The sequence below is a fragment of the Capsicum annuum genome, chromosome 2, assembly GCF_002878395.1.
Source record: "Capsicum annuum cultivar UCD-10X-F1 chromosome 2, UCD10Xv1.1, whole genome shotgun sequence".
Taxonomy (NCBI): domain Eukaryota; kingdom Viridiplantae; phylum Streptophyta; class Magnoliopsida; order Solanales; family Solanaceae; genus Capsicum; species Capsicum annuum.
The window spans coordinates 108,083,718-108,109,853 of record NC_061112.1 but is presented as its reverse complement, the minus strand read 5'-3'; the positions used below and the strand labels follow the sequence as shown (position 1 = coordinate 108,109,853).

General features: G+C 36.2%; 1 long non-coding RNA gene across 1 annotated transcript; it reads right to left on the bottom strand.

Annotated features, from left to right (window-relative positions):
* Positions 1-829: 829 nt before the first annotated feature.
* On the bottom strand, positions 830-25,884 carry LOC107852708. Its single transcript, XR_001669529.2, has 3 exons — positions 25,794-25,884; positions 18,715-18,780; positions 830-1,513 (listed from the first exon to the last, which is right to left on the bottom strand). It is a non-coding gene; the product is annotated as an uncharacterized LOC107852708 (long non-coding RNA).
* Between the last annotated feature and the right edge of the window lie 252 nt (positions 25,885-26,136).

The following is a 26,136-nucleotide window of genomic DNA, read 5'->3' as shown; positions in this document are numbered from 1 at the left end:
ACACTTAACACCTTATTAAGACCTAAACCTATATCCCATAACTCAGGTTAATGGATTTTAGCCACTCATGATGTAATGAACGAAACACATAATTGAATTCATGATTTGAAAGATAAACCTACAGAGCAATCAAAAGCAATAATTATTTATTCGATTCAATCACTAAATAATTTCGTAAAAAGCAATTGTAATCTCTCCCAAGTTAATGGTGACAGTGTATCCAAAACTAGAGAGATAAATACTAAAGTTCATGAAGTTCAAGATGTCTAAGATTTCTCCTCCCTTTTAATGAAACCCTAAAAGCTGCTATTTATAGCTGTAACTTAGGAAATTTGAAATTAAAATTTCCAAAATTCGTCCCTTAGATGACTCAAACTCTTAAGGAAAACCTAGACTTGTCATTAAATACTTAGTCTAATTATGGAAACAAAATCACATATTACAGTTTTTTCTCAGAATAGATGATGACATGCGTGACACCTTATTAGGATTCTAACGCTTTATCATGAATGTCGTCAGATCCTCTTCAATTTTGATATTCTTTGCTTTTGGCTGATGATAACCTAAACCTATATCCCATAACTCAGGTTAATGGATTTTAGCCACTCATGATGTAATGAACGAAACACATAATTGAATTCATGATTTGAAAGATAAACCTACAGAGCAATGAAAAGCAATAATTATTTATTCGATTCAATCACTAAATAACTCCGTAAAAAGTAATTGTAATCTCTCCCAAGTTAATGGTGACAGTGTATCCAAAACTAGAGAGATAAATACTAAAGTTCATGAAGTTCAAGATGTCTAAGATTTCTCCTCCCTTTTAATGAAACCCTAAAAGCTGCTATTTATAGCTGTAACTTAGGAAATTTGAAATTAAAATTTCCAAAATTCGTCCCTTAGATGACTCAAACTCTTAAAGAAAACCTAGACTTGTCATTAAATACTTAGTCTAATTATGGAAACAAAATCACATATTACAGTTTTTTCTCAGAATAGATGATGACATGCGTGACACCTTATCAGGGTTCTAACGCTTTATCAGGAATGTCGTCAGATCCTCTTCAATTTTGATATTTTCTGCTTTTGGCTGATGATGAAACTTGACGTCGTATCAGAACTTTGATGATTTATCACCAATGTCATCACGGATTCCAGCTGAAGTCCATTCTCTGCTTTAGGCTGACAACAAAACTTGATGGCTTATCAGAACTTTCATGATTTATCAACTATGTCGTCATGGATTCCAGTTGAAGTCCATTCTCTGTCTAAGGCTGACGACACTCTTGATATCTTATCAAATTTATGACGACATATCAGGGAATGTCGTCACACTTCTGCTCTAACTTCATCATACTGCCTCCAACTGACAATGGACCTGTTAGCTTATCACTAAGTTGATGACTTATCACAAAATTCGTCAACTGCTCTTCTGCAATTTCTTGGCAATTTGTTCCATATTCACCTTTTTTTCCTTATTGTCTTAGGTTCTCTTACATCTTGCCTTTCACTACAATATTAAAGAAATATCATCAAAACAAACGATAGTTACTTAAGAACTTACAATTATTCTGAGTTAAAAGTCTTAAATGTGCTAACAAAATGCTAGCACATCAATACCCTCAACTTAAAACAATTTCTTGTCCTCAAGCAACCAAAATATAACTAAGAGAAAAAAAAGTACAATCAGCAGTCAATTTTCTATATCATGTCAACACAACTTTACCTTCTCCTAGGTCAATCAATTCAAACTCAACTGTGTATAATATTGAAAAACAACAATGCAACATACAGAAATCAAGATATGGCATAAATTCAGCAATAACAACCATGCAAGTACCAAGATCACACTATCCGAACAAGTTAGCAACTAGCAACATAACCTGTGTACCCTCTCAGTAAAGAAATCCCTTTTCCTCTCATATCAGAAATCACATATATACACATAGGGATAATCACAAGACTCACTCTCAGAATGAAATTCCACTCAATGTACGTCAAATGCCATAAGCTTGCCCTTATTGTCAGTACCAAGGTTTTCAGACAGGCCAGCTAGGATCACTATAGGTCTTTTTCTTGGCTTGTAATGTAGTCTAGGGGCTGGTATGATATTCAAGGGTATTTAAAGTGACTATGCCTCCTTGACACTATGCTAACCTCTTGGGGTTTCACTTCTTAAATTTTTTTCTCTTTCTCTCTTTTGTTGATCACATATACTCAAGGTGGGTGCTATCTTTTAAAAAACCAAATTATCTTTTTCTCATCTTTTACACAACTTTTTCTTTTCTTATTCTTTTTGCACCTCACCCAGCTCTTTATTATTTTCTCTTATTCTACCTCTCTTCATACTCATTTTGCATCATGCACCCCTATCATAGTCAGCCTCAACTTAGGATATTTGCCTAAGTCATGGTGCATAGTGTCCAAGGAGGACCAAGGCCAAAACACATTTATTATGATGTAAATGGGTAGGTGAGAGGTTTCACAGAAAGAAATAGTTTTGGTTCATTATGATGTAAATGGGAAGGTGAGAGGTTTCACAGAAAGAAACAAGCATATAGGCTCAAATCAGGGATCAAGGGATATTATTCACATTGGGAAGGTTATTTAGGATGAAAGTGGGTTCCAATCAAAAATGACCTATGATCCTTTCCTAACCCCTATCCTACAACCAAGGCAAGACTAACCAGGAAAGTTTTGGATTCACACACAAAGGGAACTGAGTAAGGCCTCACACACACATGGAAAACAAATATATCGCACATCACTACTTATCCGATTCGTGCAATTGTTTAGCACTGATTATCAAGTTGCTAGAACTAATGCCATCAAAAGATGCACTATGGTCATAAAGGAATACAATTCACACAGTATTACAAACAGACACTTGGAGAGGTGCTTAAAAATCATAAAACATATTAACTACCTCATTACTTGTATTTCTCCTAGTTAACCATAACACATCACAAAACAAAACACAATACGCCTAAACATGTTGGCTCTACTAGGAACAAGACTCTAGGAAAAAGAGGCACAACAACAAAAACCCACGGAGCACATTAACACCCACAAGTAGCCCCACCCTCAACTTAAAATCATGAAATGTCCCCAATGAATTAAACCAAAATAAGAGAGTTAGAAATATACCTGTGGCACCACGGGTGCGAAGAACTGATGTCAATCACATAATCGAATAAAAAAACAAAATACCTTGGGTTGCCTCCCAAGAAGCGCCTAATTAGTGTCGCGGCACGACTCAGTTATCTTGACTACTCAAACTTCATCAAGATACCTTGTTGATAATTATTTATGTCTCCACTTAAAGGATTTGAAATGTCGACCCAACTTTTTATCAATACATCTTTGGGGTGTGTTGGGCAAATGTGAGGGCATAATGAGGAATGTTCTATCACTCTACTTTGAAGACTTAAACTTCTTGCCTAATTTTGCATCGAACTTTCATGTGGGCTTATTTGGCAATGATGAGAATCTTAAATAGCCACTCAATGGACATCGATCTTTAAGCTTCTAGGCCTTCAAGATTGGGGTCGTAGTATACCCTTTTGGAAGGAAAAACTCCAAAATGTAATAATCATCCTCCTCATTTTAAAAATTCATCATTTGCTTGGGTGATTCGACTTTCATCACATCCACCAAGTATAACGTTGAAAAGTGGTTCGAATAAGGACTAACTCTCAATTTTGGAGTAGCATCCCTATTAGTATTTTAACCCCGAAATGGACTAGAGTCTTTACAAGGATTGTGCTTGATTTCTTCTTTTGACTCTAGTACCATTTCCTCGTCTTTGGCATCTTCATTCATAAATGGTTTGGTTGGTTGGGAAATCACCGAGGATTGCTCAACATCAAGCTCATCATTAGCATCAGATTCTTTCTCCTCATCTTCACGCTCATCCATTATTTTAAATGATCCCACAGACAAGATATCATCTAAACATAATGTGGAAAAGTGCTTTGAATACTTGACCTTTATATCCATATCCTCTATCATTCTTTTTTCCTCTTTATTTGCCTTATGTCTTGATGTATATCACGTATGATATCATTCGTTGTGTCCACACACTCCAACATTAGTTGAAGCATAGCTTTAATGCCACTCTTTCTGGTGCTTCGTTCTTCCCGTTCTTGACCATAAGACCTATCAAAATCATAAGAAGAACTAGAATTTAGGTTAGCATACTAGGGGAGGGGAAATTTGGGAAATCACTCCAATGTCCATATTGACCACCACATAAAGAACAATCATACTCCTAGTAGGATGGAGATGGTGCACACATCTCTCTCCGGGGAGCATATCTACAATCTTGCCAAAAGTGAGGTCCATCACAATATAGACATGGATCATTAAGATACGTTTTCCAACCAACAAGCTCATGTTCATTCCACAATGCCATAGTAATAAGTAAACTAAAAGAAAAATCTACCTAACACAAGAAATAAAAGAAAACTAAAAACAAATATTTACAAGTTTGAATTCAAGCAAGTAGGCTAAAATTCAAAACCAACTCAATAAGCCAAATTGTTCCCCGAAAATGGTGCCATTCTTTATAACGCTCAACTTACACTTCAATTTAGTGTAAGGTGGTCGTTGTTAATATATTACCCAACTTTGGAGTTGGGGTCGAATCCACAGGGAACAATGTGAGTGGCGATTAAATCAATTTAAAACTATAGCTACAAGTTGAATTCAAACAAATGATACAAAAAGATAAAATGGGGGGTTTAGGTGTAACAAGAAGTCCTACCACCTTTTGAATCTTGAACACTTAACACCTTATCAAGACCTAACCCTAGATCCCATAACTCAGGTTAAGTGAGTTTAGCCACTCATTATGTAATGAATAATACACATAATTGAATTTATGATTTGAAAGATAAACTTACAGAGCAATGAAAAACAATAATTATTTCTTCAATTCAATCACTAAACAACTCCACAAAAAGCAATAGTAATCTCTCCCAAGTTAATGGTGATAGTGTGTCCAAAACTAGAGAGAGAAATACTAAAGTTCGTGAAGTTCAAGATGTCTAAGATTTCTCCACCCTTTTAATAAAATCGTAAAAGCTGCTATTTATAGCTGTAACTTAAAGGAAATTCGGAATTAAAATTTCTAAAATTCATCCCTTAGATGACTCAAACACTTAAGGAAAACCTAGACTTGTCCTTAAATACTTGGCTAATTATGGAAACAAAATCATAGGTTACAGCTTTTTCTCGAAATAGACGACGACATGCATGACGCCTTATTAGGGTTTTGACACCTTATCAGGAATGTCATCAGATCCTCTTTAATTTTGACATTCTCTTCTTTAGGCTAACGATAAAACTTGACAGCTTATTAGAACTTTGATGATTTATCACCAATGTCGTCACGGATTCTAGCTGAAGTCCATTCTCTATGTTAGGCTGACGATAAAACTTGATGGATTATTAGAACTTTGATGATTTATCACCAATGTCGTCATGGATTCTAGCTAAAGTCCATTCTCTATCTAAGGCTGATGACACTCTTAATAGCTGATCAAATTTGAGAAGACATATCAAGGGATGTCGTCACACTTCTGCTCCAACTTCATCACACTGCCTCCAGCTGATGTGGACCTGATAACTTATCACTAAGTTTATGACTTATCACAAAAGTCATAAATTGCTCTTCTGTAATTTCTTGGCTATTTGTTCCATATTCACCTTTTTTGTCCTTATTGTCGTAGGTTCTCTTGCATCTTGCCTTCCACTGCTATATCAAAGAAATATCATCAAAATCAATTAAAAGTTTTATATGTGCTAACAAAATGCTATCACATCATGTGACCATTGTGCATCTTTGTATGGCATTAGTTCTAGTGACGAAATAATCAGTGCTAAAACGTTGTATAAACTAAACGAGTAGTAGATTGTGATATACTTATGTGCCATGTGTGTGCAAGATCTTACTCAGTTCTATTTGTATGTTGAATCCAAAACTTACCCGGTTAGTCTTACTTATGTTGAAGGATAGGGGGTAGGAAAGGATCATAAGCCGTTTTGATATTAGCCCACTGTTAGCCTAAATGACCTTTCCTATATGTAGAATATCCCTTGATCCCTAATTTGAGCCTGATTAGCCTATTTCTTTTTTTAATGACACCTGTTAACTTCAAGTTTATATCATAATGAACCTGTTTTTGCCCTGGTCCTCCTTGGACACTGTGCACCTTGACTTAGGAAAATGGCCTAAGTTAAGGGTGGCTATCATAAGGGTGCGTGATGTAAAATGAGTAGGAAGAAAGGTAGAGTAAAAGAAAAGAATAAAAAGTTAGGTGCAGTAGAAAGGAACAAGAAAAAGAAGAGTTGTGAAAAAAAGTGATTGTAGAAAAGACTGCACCCATCCTGAATAAATGTGATCAAGAAAAGAGAAGAATAGAAAAAGGCTAATGAGTTAAACCCCAAAAAGCAAGTGCTGTGTTAAGGAGTCTTAGTCACTTTAGATATCATTGATTATCATACCAGCCCCTAGCCTATATTACAAGTCAAAGAGAAGACCTATAGTGATCCTAGCTGACCTGTCTGACGATCTAGGTAATCAAAATAAGGGCAAGCCTATGGTATTCGGCATACATTGATGGAAACTTTATTCTGAGAGTGAGTGTCTTGTGATTGTCCCCATGGTTATATATGTGATGTCTGATATGAGAAAAGGGGGATTTCTTTGTAGTGAGAGCACACTGGATAAATTGCTAATTATTGACTTATTTGGATACTGTAAACTTGATACATACATGGTTATGTTTCTGAGTTGGTTCCATATCTTAATTCCTGTGTGCTACATTGGCGTTCTTCAATAATATACACAGTTGTTCTTGAATTGACTAACCTTGAAGATAGTGAAGGTATTTGAGATGATATAGATGATTGACTGCCAAATATACTTTGTATTCTCTTAGTTGTGTTTAAGTTGCTTGAGGACAAGCAATTATTTTAAGTTGAGAGTGTTGATGTGTGAGTTGATGCTAAAACATTTGAGGCTTTTAACTAAGAATAATTGCAAAGTCTTAAGCAACTTTTGTTGATTTTGATTTTTTTATGTTTGATTTGGTAGGAGAAGCTAAGATGCTAGAGAACCAACAAGGATGGAAGTTAAAGAGTTAAAATCTGAAGCAAAAAGAAGAGAAGTATGGATGATGACATTCTTGATAGTCTTCAGCCCTGTGATAAGTTATCAGCTTCATCATCAGCCTTAGACAGAGAATGGAACTCAGCTAAAAGTTATGATGACATTTCCTGATAAGCTGTCAAGGAGTTGATAGGTCATCAAAATTGTCTTTATTCTAAGGAAGAACATAGGAGCGAAGGTAGATAAGTGATGATATTTGTGATAAGTCATCAAATATCTGATAGGCCATCACAGTTCGTCATCAGCCTAAGGTAGCGAATATCAAAATCAAAGAGTAGCTAACGACATTTGTGATAAGTCGTCAGCCTCCTGATAAGGCGTCACAAATAGCATCACCTATCCAAGAAATTGATGCACTCTATGACTTTGTTTCCATAATTAGGGTGAACTATTTAAAGCATTGTTTAGGGTTTTCTAAGAGTGCCGAACATCTTTTGGAGACACGTATTTTTTTTACTTTTCTCTATAGTTTCTTGGCTTGAAAAACAATTAACTTTGAGGAGATTTCCATCAATACTTTGGGATTCCTATTGTGATCTAATCTGAGAATCACTAATTATTATTCATCTTGTGGTAAGTTTATCTATCAAATTATGAATTCATCTAGTTGTTTTGATCATTACATCATGAGTGGCTAAACCCCTCTAACCCAAATTATGGGATCTATGGGTTAAGTTTTGGTAAGATGCTAAGTGTATAATATTTAAAATGTAATAGGACTCCCTGATAATTCCAAGATTTGAATCATTGTCTATTGGTTGCAAACAATAGATAGCACCTACTTTGATTTGCTTGAGATAAGAAATCAAATATAGTAGGAAATGAATTATTGTCAGGGACTTGGAAGCACTAAAAACTTCCATTTAACAATTGACGTTGTAATAAGGTTGATTAACCTGAGGTAAAGTGTGGTCAGTGAATATAAATTTCCTAAGTCTGAGAGGATTAGGTAATTAAATGCTTAAGTAGGTCGAGAGACATTTAGGCATAACTTTGATAAAGATAATCTGTAGTCCTATTTACTGTGAGAATCTTGAATCATTATTAGCATCTATCAAGTACCAAAACCCATAGTGAACATAATTCTAGTTTTCCATAAGCTCTTTATTACAAACACTGAAGCTAAAGCGACCAACAATTATTTGTTAAACTCAAAAGCCCCCATTTCAAGAAACATCTAACTATGAGTTGATTAACTTGTAAACGACTTAAGTTCACACCATATTCCCTGTGGGATTCGACCCCAACCTAGTTGGGTTATATATTGACTACGATCATTTATATTCTCATTAGAGAGGTGTAGTTTGAGTGCTATCAAACATCAGTAGCCTAGTAGGTCTATACAAAAGTTCAGTATTTCCATTTGGTAGTGGGAGGAAGTAAATATGGACTTCGTGATGGGTTTTCCTCATACTTATCATTAGCACATTTTAATTTGGGTCATTGTGATTAAGATGAGCATATCAGCCTATTTCTTCATAATCCATACTTCTTATTTAGCTGAGGACTATGCCAAGCTCTATCTCATAGAGTTAGTTAGGTTTCACGGTGAACCATTATTTATCATCTCAGATAGAGGTACTCAATTCACCTCATACTTTTGAAAGCTTTCTAGAAGGGTCTCGGTACCCAAGTTTACCTCAGTACAACCTTCTACCCTAAGATTGATGGTCAAGAAGAAAGTACCATTCAGACCCATAAGGATATGTTGAGATATTATGTAGTTTACTTTAAGAGTGGTTATGATGACCACTTACCTTTAATTGAGTTCGCGTATAATAACAGCTATTATTCATGTATTCAGAGGGCTCTGTTTGAGGCTTTATATGGAAGGAGATATAGATATCTAATTGGGTGGTTTGAGGTAGGTGAGGCTGTGGTAGAAGGGCCTAATTTGGTGTTTGATGCTTTAAAGAAAGTACAGTTATTTAGGGAAAGGCTCAAGCCAGCACAGAGCCAACAAAAATCATATGCTGATGTGAGAAGAAAAGATCTTGAGTATGAGAATGGTGATTTCGTATATCTAAAGATCTCTCCCATGAAGGGAGTGAAGAGGTTTGGAAAGAAGGTGAAGCTTAGTCCCTGATATTTTGGTCTTTTCAGGATCTTGAGCCATTTAAAAAAGGTGGCTTATGATCTTAAGTTACCTGCAGACTAAGCTTCGGTTCACATGGTGTTCCATGTCTCCTTGCTAAAGAAGTGCATTGGTGATCCAGAAGTTGTAATACCGTTAGAGAGTATAGATATTCAGAGTGATCTCTCTTTTAAAGAAATTCCAGTCGAGATACTTGATCGAGAAATTCAGAGATTAAGAAACAAAGAAGCTCCCTTGGTCAAAGTTTTTTGGCAAAATTAGTCTGCTAAGGGAGCTACTTGGGAAGATAAATCAAATATGCAAACCAAATAGCCTCACCTTTTCTCTGTAAACTCAAACTCAACTTAGGGTAATAATCTTCTAAGAATCTATCATTTCAATACTCAGTTTCAGCTGCAATCATTCTTATATCAGTCATGCATTTACTGAACTAGTTTAGTCATGTGTCATGTTTAGACCCAGTCATGTAATAACATTTATTCGTCATTTAATCTCAATCCCTCAGTGCTTCTAGCTTAACCAGTCTCATTTGAGAAAGAATGTTCCCAGGAGGAGATATTGTAATACCCCAAAAATCCAAACCAATGCTAAAGACATGTTTCAAGCTCACGCGTAGTGCATTATGGTCCATTGGTAGCTTTATGAATTAGTTTTATATATATAAGGGTCCCAAATAACTCCCAGCTATTTGATGAATCAAATGTATCCCCTACCGATTGAGTTTTCGATAAGAATGTTGCTTTAGTCAACTTCAAATGAGTATAATTTTTGATCTACTGTGAATTTTCCATCTCAAAATCACCAAATTGTAAGAAATTGAATTATCTTTCCAATGATACCAATTTTGCCAAAATCTGATACTCGGGCGAGAAGTTATGGCACTTTTAGTGCAAAATAGTTGCCCATTGCGATAAGGCAGTGTCGCGGTGAAGGCCAATTTCACATTTGTCCTTTTCCATTGTTTCACTGCGATGGCAACTGCATCGTGCTGAGGGGTCATTTTGTAATTATCATTTTCCAGTGAGGCACCGCAATGGTACCGCATCATGCCAAGGGCCAAATTCCCATCCAGTGGGGTACCGCGATGGCGCCGCATCACATCAAGTTTCCAGTTTGAAGTTGTCAGTTTTCCAGTGGCCCGACATGATTGTACCGCATCACCCCGGGTGACAAAATTAGGATTTTGAGTAGTTTTGTGATTTAATTTCCAGGGACCGTTTAGTCTTTTCCCGAAGACCCTAAACTCGTCCTAAATACGGAATTAAAAACTAAAAGGGCATTATATGGCCCATTATTCCTAAATTACTCTTTAAGAATTTAATTCTCTTTCAAGAACACAAACCCTAGCCTACAAGAATCAATTTCAATTCTCAAGGAATCCACCAAGAAACTTCAAAAATTCAATTATTCAAGTATGTTTGGTGTTCATCCTTGGGTTTCCTTCCACCCTTGGAGTTCAAGACCCCCCCTCCCTTTTGCAAGATTTAAATTATGATTTATATTCAAAATTGAATTATGTTCATGTATGTGTTGATTTTATGGGTTTTAAACCAAGAATATTATGAGTTTCAATGAAATAAACAAGTATGTGTGTTGATTTATATACTCCTCATATCATAACCCATGAATTGTGAATTGAATATTGTAATCCTGATAATCCTATGTTATATTCCTCGGGTTCAAGAACCATTCTCCCCAAGTGTTTGACAAAATGCTTATGTGAATGATTTGTGCATGATATCCTAATTGTAATTCTTTAAACTTATGATTTGGTTCCCTTAATTATGCTATCGAGTCCTGGTGGTATTGTATACCTGAAATTAGCTGCTTACTCTTCCAGTCATACAAGAATGACCTTGTAGTTTCCCAAACAGTCATATTCGGTTAATTAATAAAATTAGCTTGAGTTCAGTCAAGCTTACCACTGTCTATGGATGAGGGTTGACACAACATTGTTAGTATTCCGTGGAAAGGTGCTAACACCCTTCTAACTGGGGTCAAAGATTAGACCTCAAATTAGTTTATATCGGGGTATGTCGGTTAGATAAACACACCCACATTTACAATTTTAGTCTCAGTATTTAGTGGAGAACTCAGTCAGTTATATAGAACTATGGCTATTAGTTATCAGTTACTCAGCCATGAGACCACAATACCCAGATTCTGCATAATCTCAGATAAATGATGTATACCTATATGCATAGTATTGCATGTTCAGTATGTTCAGTAGTTACAGTTTTACATATACTCTCATCCCGTTACTTCATGATGTTTATTCAGTTAGTTATCATCTCATGTATATGAAACCATGCATATCAGCCTAACACACCAATCATTCAAAGTACTGACACATTTAAGGAGTGTAGGACCACAATGCTGATTAAGGAGATGGACTTGTCTAGCTTGATTGTCTATGCTTCATAGATTGAGGAGCAGAAAACTAAGGAGAAAGATAGGGAGAGCAAGAGGGCTAGAACAGGTAGTTTCAGTTTCTCCCAATCAAAGTCGGAAGGAGGTAAGCATCATCAGTTCTATATAAGATCTTCAGTCCCAGCTCCATCTTCAGCTAGTACACCGATGCCCAAGTTCAGGAATGATAATAAGGATAGGGCGCCAGGCTCTAAAACTCATGTTAGTGTAAAAACTACTCGAACAAATCCTCTTTATCAGAAATATGGCAAAAACCATCAGGGTGTCTGCAAGGCTAGAAGTGATGTATGTTTTGGGTGTGGCAATCCAGGCCATATAATCAGGGACTGTCCTCAGGTAAGTTTATAGAGCCAGCATAATCATCCCCCAGTTCAGTCCAGTCGCCCATCTTAGCAGGGTGTTTTTTCCAGTACAATAGTAGGCAGCGCCTAAACAGGCTCTATGCACTTCAGTCCTGATACAATCAGGAGAGTTCTCCTGATGTGGTTACTGGTATGTTGCAAATCCATCATTTATATGTTTATTCTTTATTAGATCCTGGAGCTTCGTTGTCCTTCGTAACTCCTTATATAGCTGTCAACTTTGGAGTCAATCTCAAAATCTTAGTAGAGCCTTTCTCGGTCTCTACCCCAGTGGATAAGTCTATCATAACCTGACGGGTATACAGGAATTGTCCGGTCATTGAGTCCTAGAAATTTACTTCAGAAGACTTATAGAGCTATAGATGACAGATTTTGACGTTATTATCGGCATAGATTGGCTCTATTTATGCTATGCTTTAGTTGATTGTAGAAATAGAGTAGTTTATTTTTAAATTCCAAATAAACCAGTCCTTGAATAGAGGGGTAGTACCACAACACTTAAGGGTCAACTTATTTTGTACCTTAGAGCAAGAAAAATGTTATCCAAGGAGTGTATTTACTATCTTTTCCTAGTCAAAAAATCCAATTTTGAAACACCTAACCTCGAGTCAGTTTCAGTAGTAAGGGAATTTCTATATCTTCCTGAAGTTCCTCCTGAAAGGGAAATTAACTTGGGAATAGACCTTCTTCTAGATACTTAGCCCATCTCTATTCTGCCATACAAAATGGCTCTAGCTAAACTCAAAAAGTTAAAAGAACAATTGAAAGATCTCCTTGATAAGGGATTCATTAGGCCCAGTAATTCCTAATGGGGCGCACCAGTTCTATTTGTGCGAAAGAAAGACAATTCTCATAGGATGTGTATCGACTACCATCAGTTTAACAAATTCACAATTAAGAATAAATATCCATTTCCCAGAATCGATGACTTGTTTGACCAACTTCAGGGTTCTAGTTACTTTTCTATGATAGACCTCAGATCATGCTATCATCAGTTCAGATTTAGAGAATGTGATATTTTGAAAACAGCTTTTAGAACTCGGTTTGGTCACTTTAATTTTCTAGTCATGTCCTTTGGTCTCATAAATGCCCCAGCAGCCTTTATTGACTTGATGAATCGATTGTTAAAGCATTACTTGGATATGTTCGTCATAGCCTTCATTGATGACATTCTTGTCTACTCCAATAGAGAAAATGATCATACGAACCACCTTAGAATAGTATTACAACTCTTAGAGCCCATCAGTTCTTCATTAAATTTAGTAAGTGCGAATTTTGGCTAAGATCAGTAGCTTTCCTTGGCAATATTATTTTTGGTGATAGTATTAGAGTTGATCCTTAAAAGACTGAGGCAGTGAGAAACTAGCCCAGACCTATCTCTCATCAGATATAAGGAATTTCTTGGGTTTGGCTGGCTATTACCGGTAGTTTGTTAAAGTATTCTTATTTATTGCATCCCTCATGTCTAGATTAACTCAAAAGAAAGTTAAGTTTCAGTGGTCAGATTCTTGTGAGATGAGTATTCAGGAGTTGAAGACTCGACTCACCACAGCTTCAGTTTTGATATTACCAGATGGTTCAGATAGGTTTGTTGTGTACAGTGATGCTTCCATAGTTGGTTTAGGGAGTATTTTGATGCAGAGGGGTAAGGTTGTGATGTATGACTCTAAACAACATAAGCCCAATGATAAGAATTACCCTACTCATGATCTTAAGTTAGCAGCTGTTGTGTTTGCCTTAAAGATTTGGAGGCATTATTTGTATGGGGTGCATGTTAATGTGCTCACAAATCACAAAAGCTTACAGTATGTGTTTTCGCTGAAAGATTTGAATCTGTGCCAAAGAAGATGGGTAGAATTGATAAAATATTATGATATAAATATTTTGTATCATCCGGGCAAGGCCAATGTAGTGGTAGACACCCTCAGTAAGATTTTCTATATGTAGTGTTGCTCATGTTGAAGATTATAAGAAGAAGTTAGTTATGGAATTCCACCAGCTTTATAGATTAGGTGTTAGTTTGGTTTATTCAGTTGAGGGTAGTGTGTGGGTTCTGAATACTTCAGAATCTTCTTTGGTTGCCAAAGTGAAAGAAAAGTAGGACAAGGAACCTAGTCTAGTGAAGCTGAAAGAGTCAATCAAAGATTAGAAGATAGAGGTTTTCTCCCTAGGGGGAGATAGTGAATTGCATTTCCAGGGTAGACTATGTGTGCCGTGTGTTGATGAGTTAAGACAACGAATTCTTGTAGAAGCGCATGGTGCATGTTACTTTATTCATCCAGGGGCCACAAAGATGTACCGCAATCTATAGGAAATCTATTGGTGGAGTGAGATAAAGATAGATATTGCAGAGTTTGTAGCTAGGAGCTCAATATCTCAGCAGGTTAAGATTGAACATCAAAAGCCTAGTGGGTCTATGCAGGAGTTCAGTATTCCTACTTGGAGGTGGGAGGAAGTGAATATGGACTTTGTAAAGGGTTTACCTCATACTCGTAGTTAGTACAATTTGATTTTGTTCATTATGGACAGGATGACCAAATTAGCCCATTTCTTGCTAGTCCATACTTTTTATTCACTCGAGGACTATGCCAAGCTCTATCTCAGAGTGTTGGTTAGGTTGCATGGTGTCCCATTATCTATCATCTGAGATAAAGGTTCTTAGTTTACCTCTTACTTTTGGAAAGCTTTCATGAAGGGTCTCGGTACCAAAGTTCACCTCAGTACAACCTTCCACCCTCAGAAAGATGGCCAACCAAAAAGGACCATTCAGACCCTTAAGGATATGTTGAGAACTTGCATAGTTGACTTTAAGGGTGGCTGTGATGACCACTTGTCTTGATTGAGTTCACATATAATAGCATCTATCATTCCAGTATTCAGATGACACCATTTGAGGATTTATTTAGGAGGAGATGTAGATCTCTGATTGGTTGGTTTGAGGTAGGTGAGGATGCAGTAGTAGGGCATGATTTGGTGTTTGATGCTTTAGAGAAAGTATAGTTAATCAGAGAGAGGCTTAAGGTATCCCAGAGATAATAGAAATCGTATGCAGATGTGAGAAAGAAAGATCTTGAGTTTGAGATTAATGATTTCGTATATCAAAATATCTCTCCCATGAAGGGAGTAAAGAAGTTTGGTAAGAAGGGAAAGCTTAGTTCCTGATATGTTGGACCTTTCAGGATTATAAGCCATTTCAAAAAGGTGGATTTTGAGCTTGAGTTGCCTGCAGACTTAGCTTCAATTTACTTAGTGTTCCACATCTCCGTGCAAAATAAGTGCATTGGAGTTGTAATCCCCTTAGAGAGTGTAGAAGATATTCAGAATAATCACTCTAGAAATTCCAGTCGAGATCCTTGATCGACAAATTCAGAGACTAAGGAACAAACAAGCTCCTTTGGTCAATGTTCTTTGGCAAAATCAGTTTGCTGAGGGAGATACTTACGAAGCTGAAGAAGATATTCAGACCAAATATCAACACCTTTTCGTTGTAAACTTAGACTCGGATTAACATAATAATCTTCTTAGAATTTATCTTTTCCATGCTCAGTTTCAGCTGCATATCATTCTCATGTCAGTCATGCATTCACTGAACCAGTTCAGTCATGTGTCATGCTCAGTCAGTCATGTAATCATGAATATTCAGCATGTAATCTCATTCCCTCAGTGGTTCCAGCTTAACCAGTCTCATTCGATGATGAATGTTCTCAAGGGGAGATATTGTACTACCCCAAAAATCCAAACCAATGCTAAAGTAATGTTTCAAGCTCAAGCATAGTGCATTATGGTCCATTGGGTACTTTATGAATTAGTTTAATGTATATTAAGGTCCCAAATAACTCCCACCTATTTGATGAATCAAATATATCCCATACCAATTGAGTTTTTGATAAAATTGTTTCTTTATTCAACTTAAAATGAACATAACTTTTACTCTACTTAGAATTTCCCAGCTCAAGATCCAGAAAACTGTAAGAAATTGAATTCGTTGTTAAACGATACCAATTTTGCCCAAATCTGATACTTAGGGGAGAAGTTATGGCACTTTTAGTGTAAAACGGTAACTTAACGCAATAAGGAAGCATCGTGGTTATGGACAATTTAACCTTCATCTTTTTCTAGTGTGTCACCATGATTCCCACCACATCATTCCAAGATGTCATTTTGCAATTGGCATTTTCCAGTGAGGCACCGCGATGGTATCGCATCATGCCAAGGGTAAAATTCGCATCCAGTGGGGTACCGTGATGGCGCCGCATCACGCCAAGCTTCCAGTCAGCAGTTGTCAGTTATCCACTGGCTCAACACGATTGTACTGTATCTCGCCATGTGTCAAAATCAGGATTTTTTACCCAATTCCATGATTTAATTACCAGGGACCACTTGGTGTTTTCCACAAGGCCTAAAACTAGTCCTAAAAATGGAATTAAAACCTAAAAGGACATTATATGCCGCATTACTCACAAATTACACTTTAAGAAATTAATTCTCTTACAAGAAAACAAACCCTAGCCTTCAAGAATCAAGTTCAATTCTCAAGGAATCCACCAAGAAACTTCGAGAATTCAACTATTCAGGTATGTTTGGTGTTCGTCCTTGGGTTTCCATCCACCCTTGGAGCCCCCTCTTTTGCAAGATTTAAATTATGATTTTTATTCTAAATTGATTGGTTTTCATGTATGTGTTGATTTTAAGGGTTTTAAACAAAGAAGATAATGAGTTTCAAGTAAATAAATGAGTATGTGTGTTGATTTATGTACTCCTCGTATCAAAACCTATGAATTGGGAATTTAATATTGTAATCACGATAATCCCATGTTATTTTCCTCATGTTCAAGAACCATGCTCAACAAGTGTTTGACAAAATTCTTATGTGAATGATTTGTGCATCACATCCTAATTGTAATGCTTTAAACTTGTGATATGGTTTCCTTAATTATGCTATCGAGTCCTGGGGGTATTGTATACCCAAAATTAATTGTTTACTTAGTTTCTAATCATACAAGAATACCCTGTAGTATCCCGAACAGTCATATCCGATCAGTTATAGAATCAGCTTGAGTTGAGTCAAGCTTAGCACTGTCTAGGAATCAGTGTTGGTTTAGTTAGTAGTAGTATTCAGCACCGAGCAAACCCAGGGACAGGGTCATTTATTCCAGTATAAAGTTTGATCCCTTATTGTCAATCCCTAAGTTTAAAAACTACTTAGCCAGCGTAGGGTAAGACGTCCTCCTACAAGACTAGGGTTGATGCAATTATATATATATTTCCTAAGTCTTCCTGCCAGATGAGGGTTGACACAACATTGTTAGTATCCCATGGCAAGATGATAACACCCTTCCAACTGGAGTCACAGGTTGGACCCCAAATCAATATATATCGGGGTATGTCGGTTAGATGCACACTCCCACAGTTACAGTTTCAATCTCAGTATTCAATAGAGAACTCAATCAGTTCTACAGAACTATGCTATCAGTTATCAGTTACTCAGCCATCAGAATCCAGTACTCAGATTCTGTATTTTCTTAGATACATGAGGTATACCTATATGTGCAGTATTGCATGTTCAGTATGTTCAGTAGTTATAGTTTTGCATATACTCTTATCCCATTACTTCATGATGTTCATTCAGTCAATTATCACCTTATGTATATAGACCCATGCATATCATCCTAACCTTACCTAGCATACCATTACATTCAAAGTACTGATGCATACTCGCTCTTTGCACTATGATGTCTCATATCATAGGTTCAAATGCTCGAGTTCCTGTGTACTTAGCGATATTCGTCTATAAATCATAGTTACAGTAGTGAGTCCTCATCCATCGAGAATACGATATTTATTTCGCGATTATATTATTTAAGTATTTCAGTTATTTTAGACAACAATTGTGATTTAGTTGGGGCCTGTCCCATCAACTCTTTTATTTCAGATGTTTAGAGGCTTATCAGATGTTATCAGTTAGTAGTTATTCTACAGATGTATTCAGTTTAGATTCAGTATCATGAACCTTATGGAATTTTTAGTTTTACTTCCATATATCTTTGATGAATATTATTTAGTGCTCACAGCAGGTAGCTATCATAGGTCAGCTTGTGGTCCTTCGGGGTCATAAGCAACGTGTGATGCCCAAGGTGTAATTTTGGGTCGTTACATTAGCAGAATCTTGTTAATTCTGATAATTTGAAGGTTTCACAAATATTTTGTTGTGGGGGGTATCTTTAACCCATCCATCCTTGAACTGATGCCTGGTATGGCCTTCTATGGCCTGACTTGAGAAGACTTCTTTTTACAATGGATGCATTCATACATTAAGATACCCTTATGTCCATTGTATTCCAGCATTTTAGTTTCGTTCATATTCAATAATTTAGGTAGAGGGGAATGAGGAATATATATTTATAGTACAAAAATAGAAGATGAAGGGGGAGTTCAGTTTGGAGAAAACTCATCTTTTATTCAAATATTTGGATGTACTTTTTTTTAAAGAAATGTGGGTAGGGGAAGACGACATGGGGGAGTAGATTATAAGTTGGGGAGTAGAACCCTTACCAACAAGGTGAAATTTCAGTATCCAACCAACTAAACTACTAAGAATCCCATATAAGATGTATCAAAAACCTTACTCTCTTCCATAATGACAATCATACCTGAATCTGATGAGGCATCACTGACATCTTGTTAAATGAATAGGAGAAGTAAACTATAGTAAATATCTGCAGATAACTGACAAGGATTAGTGAAGGATACAATGAAACGTCTATTCGCAATTTTTAAAGCAATAATAGAATTATATTAACCTGAGTTATAATTATACCCAATAAGGAAAACAACATAATGGAAATTAAAGAATTGTTAAAACAAAGTTAATATTAAGGCAGATAAAGAAAACCGGACAATTGCAATTAAATTTTCATTAAAACCTAAGTTAATATTTCAAATTTATAAAGAAAAAAGCACCATCACAATTAAGGAATGTTAAAACCTAACTTAAAACTTAACTAGATAAAGAAAATAGCTGAAATAAACCGTTAATGATCAAACTTTGCAAAACTCTTGAACCATTTCAATTCAAAATCACCAAAGATAACGCAAAATTAGCTTAAAAACACAACATTCCATAAACACGTCAAAATGGACAGTAAAGAAAACAAGAATCAACTCAGAATAAAATTAAATAAAACAAAAAAAAAAGCAACCAACTCCAATTCTTTTTCTTAAAAATGAGAGCAACCCAGATAAAGATTAGCACATACCTACCTTACATATGGTTCAAACCTCACAAAAGAGAGATAAATATCCAATATATATACCTTAATGAAGAACAACCAAGAATGAAAGGGGGGAAGAAGAGTAAATCAATTAAGAATATACAAGGGAAGGAGGGATATAAAGCAAGTTGTTGAAGACAACCAGAACTATAGAGTGAGAGAAAGAAAGAAAAGGTTTTAGAGAGAGAGAGAGCATCCAAATACATACAACACCTACAAAAACATGTCACTTCACAACACACAATTCAACACATACGACAACATCTAACACAAAACACTGACATGTGGAAGGATAAGTGGGTGGGGGGCTTAGCTTTCTGGGAAGCGAGCATAATAACATACTACTCAGATGATGCCATCTGGATCATAGGATGTATTCCCCCTTTCTCTCATCTCACTTTTCACACTTTGATCTATTTGGGAGGGCGGGGTAGCTTTGTGGGCGGCGAGCTAAAGAATAATGCCGCTCAAATGATGCCATGTGGAGGACTGTACGTATTTCTCCTCTCTCTCATCACACCATTCACACTTCTCTTCACACTTTTCACACTTCTCTTTATATTCTTGAATGATAATAATAAATTAGAAGACTCAAAGAGATTAATAGATTCTAGTTGAATGATTCTTTTAATCTAATGTCTATATATGTTTCTATCAATTTCTCTCTCTAAATTTTTTTTAAAATACATAAGTATTATATTTCTTTTGATATGAATCATCATTCATAAGCATTATTCAAATATGTATATCATGTCTGCCACAATGCATACATTGTATCAGCAATTAATTCTTAATGAAGTTCTCTTGTACATACTAAATACTAAGAATGATAGGTAGTAAATGTACTTTAAAGCACCATTCAAATAAGAACAATTGATTGATCTTGAGTAGTTTTCATATTTGGATATGCACATAGTAATTGCGATTAATATGTAACACCTCGTAGCCTTTTTGACTTGATAACCCCCTTAGTAGCGTGCTTAAAGAGCTAGTAACCTAAAAATTTGCCAAGTGTTAGTCATATTCTAATCTTCAGAACTTCAATGATTTATGAATCGACCTTTCTGACCCCGAGACATTATTTTTGAGTTGATTCATGTTTAGAGGTGAAAACGGGATGTCTCAAGGGAGTTTTGGATTTTTCAGACGGGGTTTGAGGTGTGTTTGGCACTTTAAAATAGAAGATCACCAGGATTTCATCGCATCACGATGACTATAGAGATGGTACCCTCACCACGTCGCGGTGAAGATCAAAATAGCAATGGTCAGTTCCAGTGACTCACCATAATTTCACCGCGTTGCAGAGAGTATAACAATGAGGGTGTCATTGCATCAATGTAGGTGCCAAAAATGGGTTCCAGTTGTGAAATTAAATTCTAAAGGGTATTATCGTCATTTCCCTAAGGCCTTAAGTCATTAAACCAGAAGATTAAAATGTTATTTGAAAAATATATGCCCAAAATTATTCAATTCCATCAAGAACTAAACCCTAAACTCCTTTTCTAAAGATCTAGGATCAAGCTTTAAGTCCAAGATTTCCAAGAAACAAATTAAAATTCAAGTTCTATTCTTCGAACCAAGTAATCTAAAGTACATAGAGTTTTACTAAACAAAATGGGCATGGTGAAAACATTTTAATAATTTTTTTAATGTTTAGAAATCATATATTTACAAAGGGTTCTTGAATTTTATTAAAAATCATGCATTGTGAACTGTGTCAATGATATTATGTTTTGGTCTTGAGGTCTTCCCTTAAATCTTGATTTTTCTCATGTATATGTATATATGTATTTTTTAGTATTGAAATATGAATTGAGAGCATGAGTAATGAACTTTTCTTCTCTCATTGCGTTAGTTCTTGTTTTACGAATTATGGGTTACTAAGTTGCATACCTTAAAGTATGAGTCAAGAGTTTTACTATCTTGTATGAACTTTATATTGGTTAGAATTGACGAGAGGGATAATTTCTTATTTTAAAATTCTAAATGCGATAATCAAAGAATTGCATATTTGTTTTGAGAAATTGGCCACCATTTTCTGAAATGTTGAAAAGAGAAAATCTTTGCATGGTTTAACATATATTTTTAAATATGAATTCTCTTGTATCGTTTTAATGTTTTGGTGGTCTAATCATTGTTTGAATGAAAGAGATGTGCATGATATTTTATGTCTTAGAAAACATAACTTGCAAGTCTTGGTTTGACGACACCAAAATAGATGATTCCATGATAAACTCATAACAGAATACAGATTTTATTCAGATTTACAGACTTTAAGTTTGGAAAGATGCATGTTTATTAAAGGTTAAAAATAGGCCTAAAGAGAGTTTTGTGGTTACCTGGAGAAGGCATGAGTTAGAAACTCATTGCTCAAAATCGTGTTTTACCGATACGGGTTATTTTGTCCCCAAAGAACAATTATATGCTGGCCTAGTGCCCTCTGGCATATCAGAATAAGAAACTCCAAACCTAGCGGCGAACATGGGTTGAGGGCTTGGCCACCGAGTCAAGGACGGTTTCCATATAGCCCATGGGGGCCGTAGACTTGTAGGGTGTACCACCTAGCTTAGAAGTAAGACCAAGACTATAGAGTTGAGATTCACAGAAATGTTTTGAAAGCCTATTAGTTATTCCCATGGATTTTCAAATATTTTATGATGACTTACTTTTCATGTAATGATCTCACTTACTTTATATACCAGTATTTTATTTGGATTATTCTGTGTACCAGTACATCTATATTGATCCCCTATATTTCTGGATCTGAGGTACAGTCATGAAGTCCCGTTCAACAGTAAACTTGGGGGTCAGAAGTTGCAGGCGCTGAGCCTTCTCTATTCTAGGAGGCCTGGTTATTAGACTTTGTTAGTTTATTTTGGTTAATAGTTTGATTGGGGGCCTTGTCCCAGTTCTAGACAAGATTCTAGTTTTGATGTATTAGAGATTTCGCAGACTTATGTTAGTTGTTGTGATAGATTTATGGTTTTCACCCCAAATTTGTTCAGTTGAATTATAATGCTGACCATGATTCCGAATTGATAAATATTTCTGTATTTTCCTTTATAGTACATGAATGTGAGCATGATTGCCATATAGTGAAGGGCGCTCGGGCCTTCATGGTTGGGATGCTCATCGCGGCTAGGTCCTTGGCTTGGGTCGTGACATAATATCCTTATATTACTTTGGAAAACAAAAAGAATTGTTGTTTATTTGGGATAAAATTTTAATTAATTTGAATTTATAATCTTTATTTTTTGCTAAAAAACTTAATTAAAATGTTATATTTTTTGTGTACGTCATTCTATATACGATATTATTAACTACTTACAAGTTTATTTGATTACGAGTGAACATATAATTTCATGACTAATAAAAATACTACGGTATCTAACAGCAAATACTAGGTGACTTCAGTTTACAGAATCATCAAATATAAATGAAGTGGACAAAATAGAAGGACAAACAAATAACAATGGTGAAACTACTATTCTAGATTAAAGAGAACACTCAAAGACTACTTACAAGTGTATAATGTAGTAATTCATAGTTGAGTCAACTAGAAAATTTGTAGGTTCTATTTATTTTCCTCTGCTTAGTTGACTTTAAGGGCAGTGGGATGACCACTTACGTTGATTGAGTTCACGTATAATAACAACTATCATTCCAGTATTTAGATGGCTCCATTTGAGGCTTCATATGGGAGGAGATATAGATCTCCGATTGGTTGGTTTGAGATAGGTGAGGTCGTGGTAATTGGGCCTGATTTGGTGTTTGATGCTTTAGAGAAAATATAGTTAATCAGAGAGAGGTTTAAGGTAGACCAGAGCCAACAGAAATCATATGTAGATATGATAAGGAAAGATCTTGAGTTTGAGATTAGTGATTCCATATATCAGAATATCTCTCCCACAAAGGAAGTGATGAGGTTTGGTAAGAAGGAGAAGCTTAGTCCCCTATATGTTGGACTGTAACACCCCAACTTAAGAAGGAGTCCCACATCGGCAAAACACAGGAGAGATGTTGGGTATATAAGTGAGAAAGCCTTATTCCCTAGTGACGTGTTTTAAAGCCATGCGGCCCTAGATAGTATCACAGTAGGTTGGGGAGTTTAAGGGTATCTCAGGCCTGTGTGGTTCGGGATGCCCGTCGCGGCTAGGTCCTCGGGTCGTGACAAAATGGTATCAAAGTCACTCCTGTGTCATCCCTATCGATATGGGCTAGAGTTCAGACTGAGTGTAGGTGAATCCCGGTAAGGCGAGGCAAACCTCAGTCCTGAGTCTAGGAAAATCCCATTCGGTAGGACAAACCTCAAAGAGGATGCTGAGTCCATAAGGATAGGTGTATGTAACACCCCAACTTAAGAAGGAGTCCCACATTGGCAAAACACAAGAGGGATGCTGGGTATATAAGTGAGAAAGCCTTACTCCCTAGTGACACATTTTAAAGTCGTGCGGGCCTAGGCCCAGAGCGGATAATATCACTAGTGGGTTGGGGAGTACAGAGGTATCTCGGCCTGTGTGGTTCGGGATGCCAGTTGGGGCCAGGGCCTCGGGTCGTGACATAGACCTTTCAGGATCTTGAGCCATTTTGAAAAGGTGGTTTTTGAGCTTGAGTTGCCTGCAGACTTAGCTTCAGTTCACCTAATATTCCACATCTCCCTGCAAAATAAGTGCATTGGTGACCCAGCAGTTGTAATCCCCTTAGAGAGTGTAGAAGATATTCAGAATAATCACTCTAGAAATTCCAATTGAGATCCTTGATCGACAAATTTGGAGACTAAGGAACAAAGAAGCTCCCTTGGTCAAAGTTCTTTGAAAAAATCAGTCCGTTGAGGGAGCTATTTGCAAAGCTGAAGCAGACATGCAGACCATATACCCTCACCTTTTCTTTGTAAACTCAGACTCAGCTTAAGGTAATAATCTTCTTAGAATATATCTTTTCCATGCTCAGTTTCAGCTGCATATCATTCTCATGTCAGTCATCCATTCACTGAACCAATTCAGTCATGTGTCATGCTCAATCAATCATGTAATCATGAATATTCTGCATGTAATATCAGTCCCTCAGTGGTTCCAGCTTAACTAGTCTCTGTAACACCCCATAAAAGTCGTACATGTGTTATCTCGTAGTAGCTTGCTTATAGAGTTGGAGATTTAACTCTTCTAAGTGTAGAAAGGGAATTAGTTTCATTTTGAGCTTCCAATCTTTGAAGATTTTATTTTTGACCTTCCAGACCTCTGTTTCTTGATTTTTCTTGTAGATATACGATGGGGCAAGTTAAGAGTACGTCTCAGGTGAGTTTTAGAATTTTTAGATGAGCTTAAGGGCACGTTTTGGGTGGCAAAATAATAAGCCGGGGCGATTAGCCCGCGGTGCCTTACCTATAGTCTTACCTGGGAAGGGCCATGCGATAGGAAAGGCATCTCCTTGCTTATCTCGGTGGTCCAGGCAGGGCGGCGCCTAGCCTAGCGCCCTGGGCCAATTTTCATCTTTTTTCCCGAATCAATAAGGATGTTTTGCATATTTCCAACCCCTTGTTCATCTTAAACACGGGATCATACTCCTAAATGGCCACTTTATTCATATTTTCATCAAAATCCATCAAGAACACTCCTTAGGGTTTCAAACTAAGTTTTTAAATAACTCAAGATTCAACCATCAGTTTTAGAAATTGATTGAAGATTTAGAATCCCCAATCCGAGGTCTTCAAGAATCAACCATCAAATTCCTAATTTGAGGTACGTGGGTTTTATCCTAATAACTACATAGGCTTGTAAACATTAGAACCTGGTTCAAAGATTACTAAGCATGAATTTTAAAGGGTTTTGGAACTTATGCTTTAACTTTCGCATGATTAATGTTTTGATGATATTATTGTTTTGACTTTTAGTCCTTTCCCCCTTAAATTAATTTACATCTATATGTATATTTATGAAATTAAAGATTGTTTTGAGAGCACCAATTATGAAACCCCTCTCTTGTGATGAACTAAAGTTTATGATCTTGTCGGAAAAGAGTTGAAATGCATGTTTGATGTTTTGAAAGTAGTTTTCTCCATGTTATAGTATTTGAACATGATTTAGGGATGATGAGAGGGTTTTTCTTAATATAATTATGTGTTTTGTTTTAAAGAGAAAGAATTGCATGTGATTGAGAACCTTGACATAACCACCTTGTGTATTTGAAATATTGAAAAAGAGAGTTTCTTGCATATGTTTACATGAGCTTTAAGGAAGAGTTCTTTAAAATGATTTATTGATATGGTGGTTCCAGACTTACATTTTGAAACAGAGATTATTATATGCTAATAATGGCTCAGATATGTGACTTGCAAGTTAATGGTATGACGATACCATATGAATTTATGCCATAATAGAACAAGAACCTTCAGAGTCTGATTTCAAAGACTGCATGTTATAAAGAACTAAAAATGGGCTTAAAAAGGGTTTGGTGGTTACCTGAAGAGGGCATGAGTCAATTGACAACCCTGTGGTGTAGTAGAGATTCAGAGACTCTGACCCTTGCAGTAAACTTGGGTTGGGGGCTTGGCAGTCGAGTTAAGGGCAGATACCATATAGCCCATGGAATTACTGAATTGTAGGGTATACCACCTAGCACAGAAGTAAAACAAAGAGCGTTATAGAGTTCAGATGATTTTATAGATTACTTTAAAAATGCCCATATGATTCTTACTATGTGACATATTTATGAACTGTTTTTAAATTGCTCCCATACATGTTGAATATCAATTATTATTTTGGATTTGCTCTGCGTACCAGTACAATTACATTGAACCCCTAC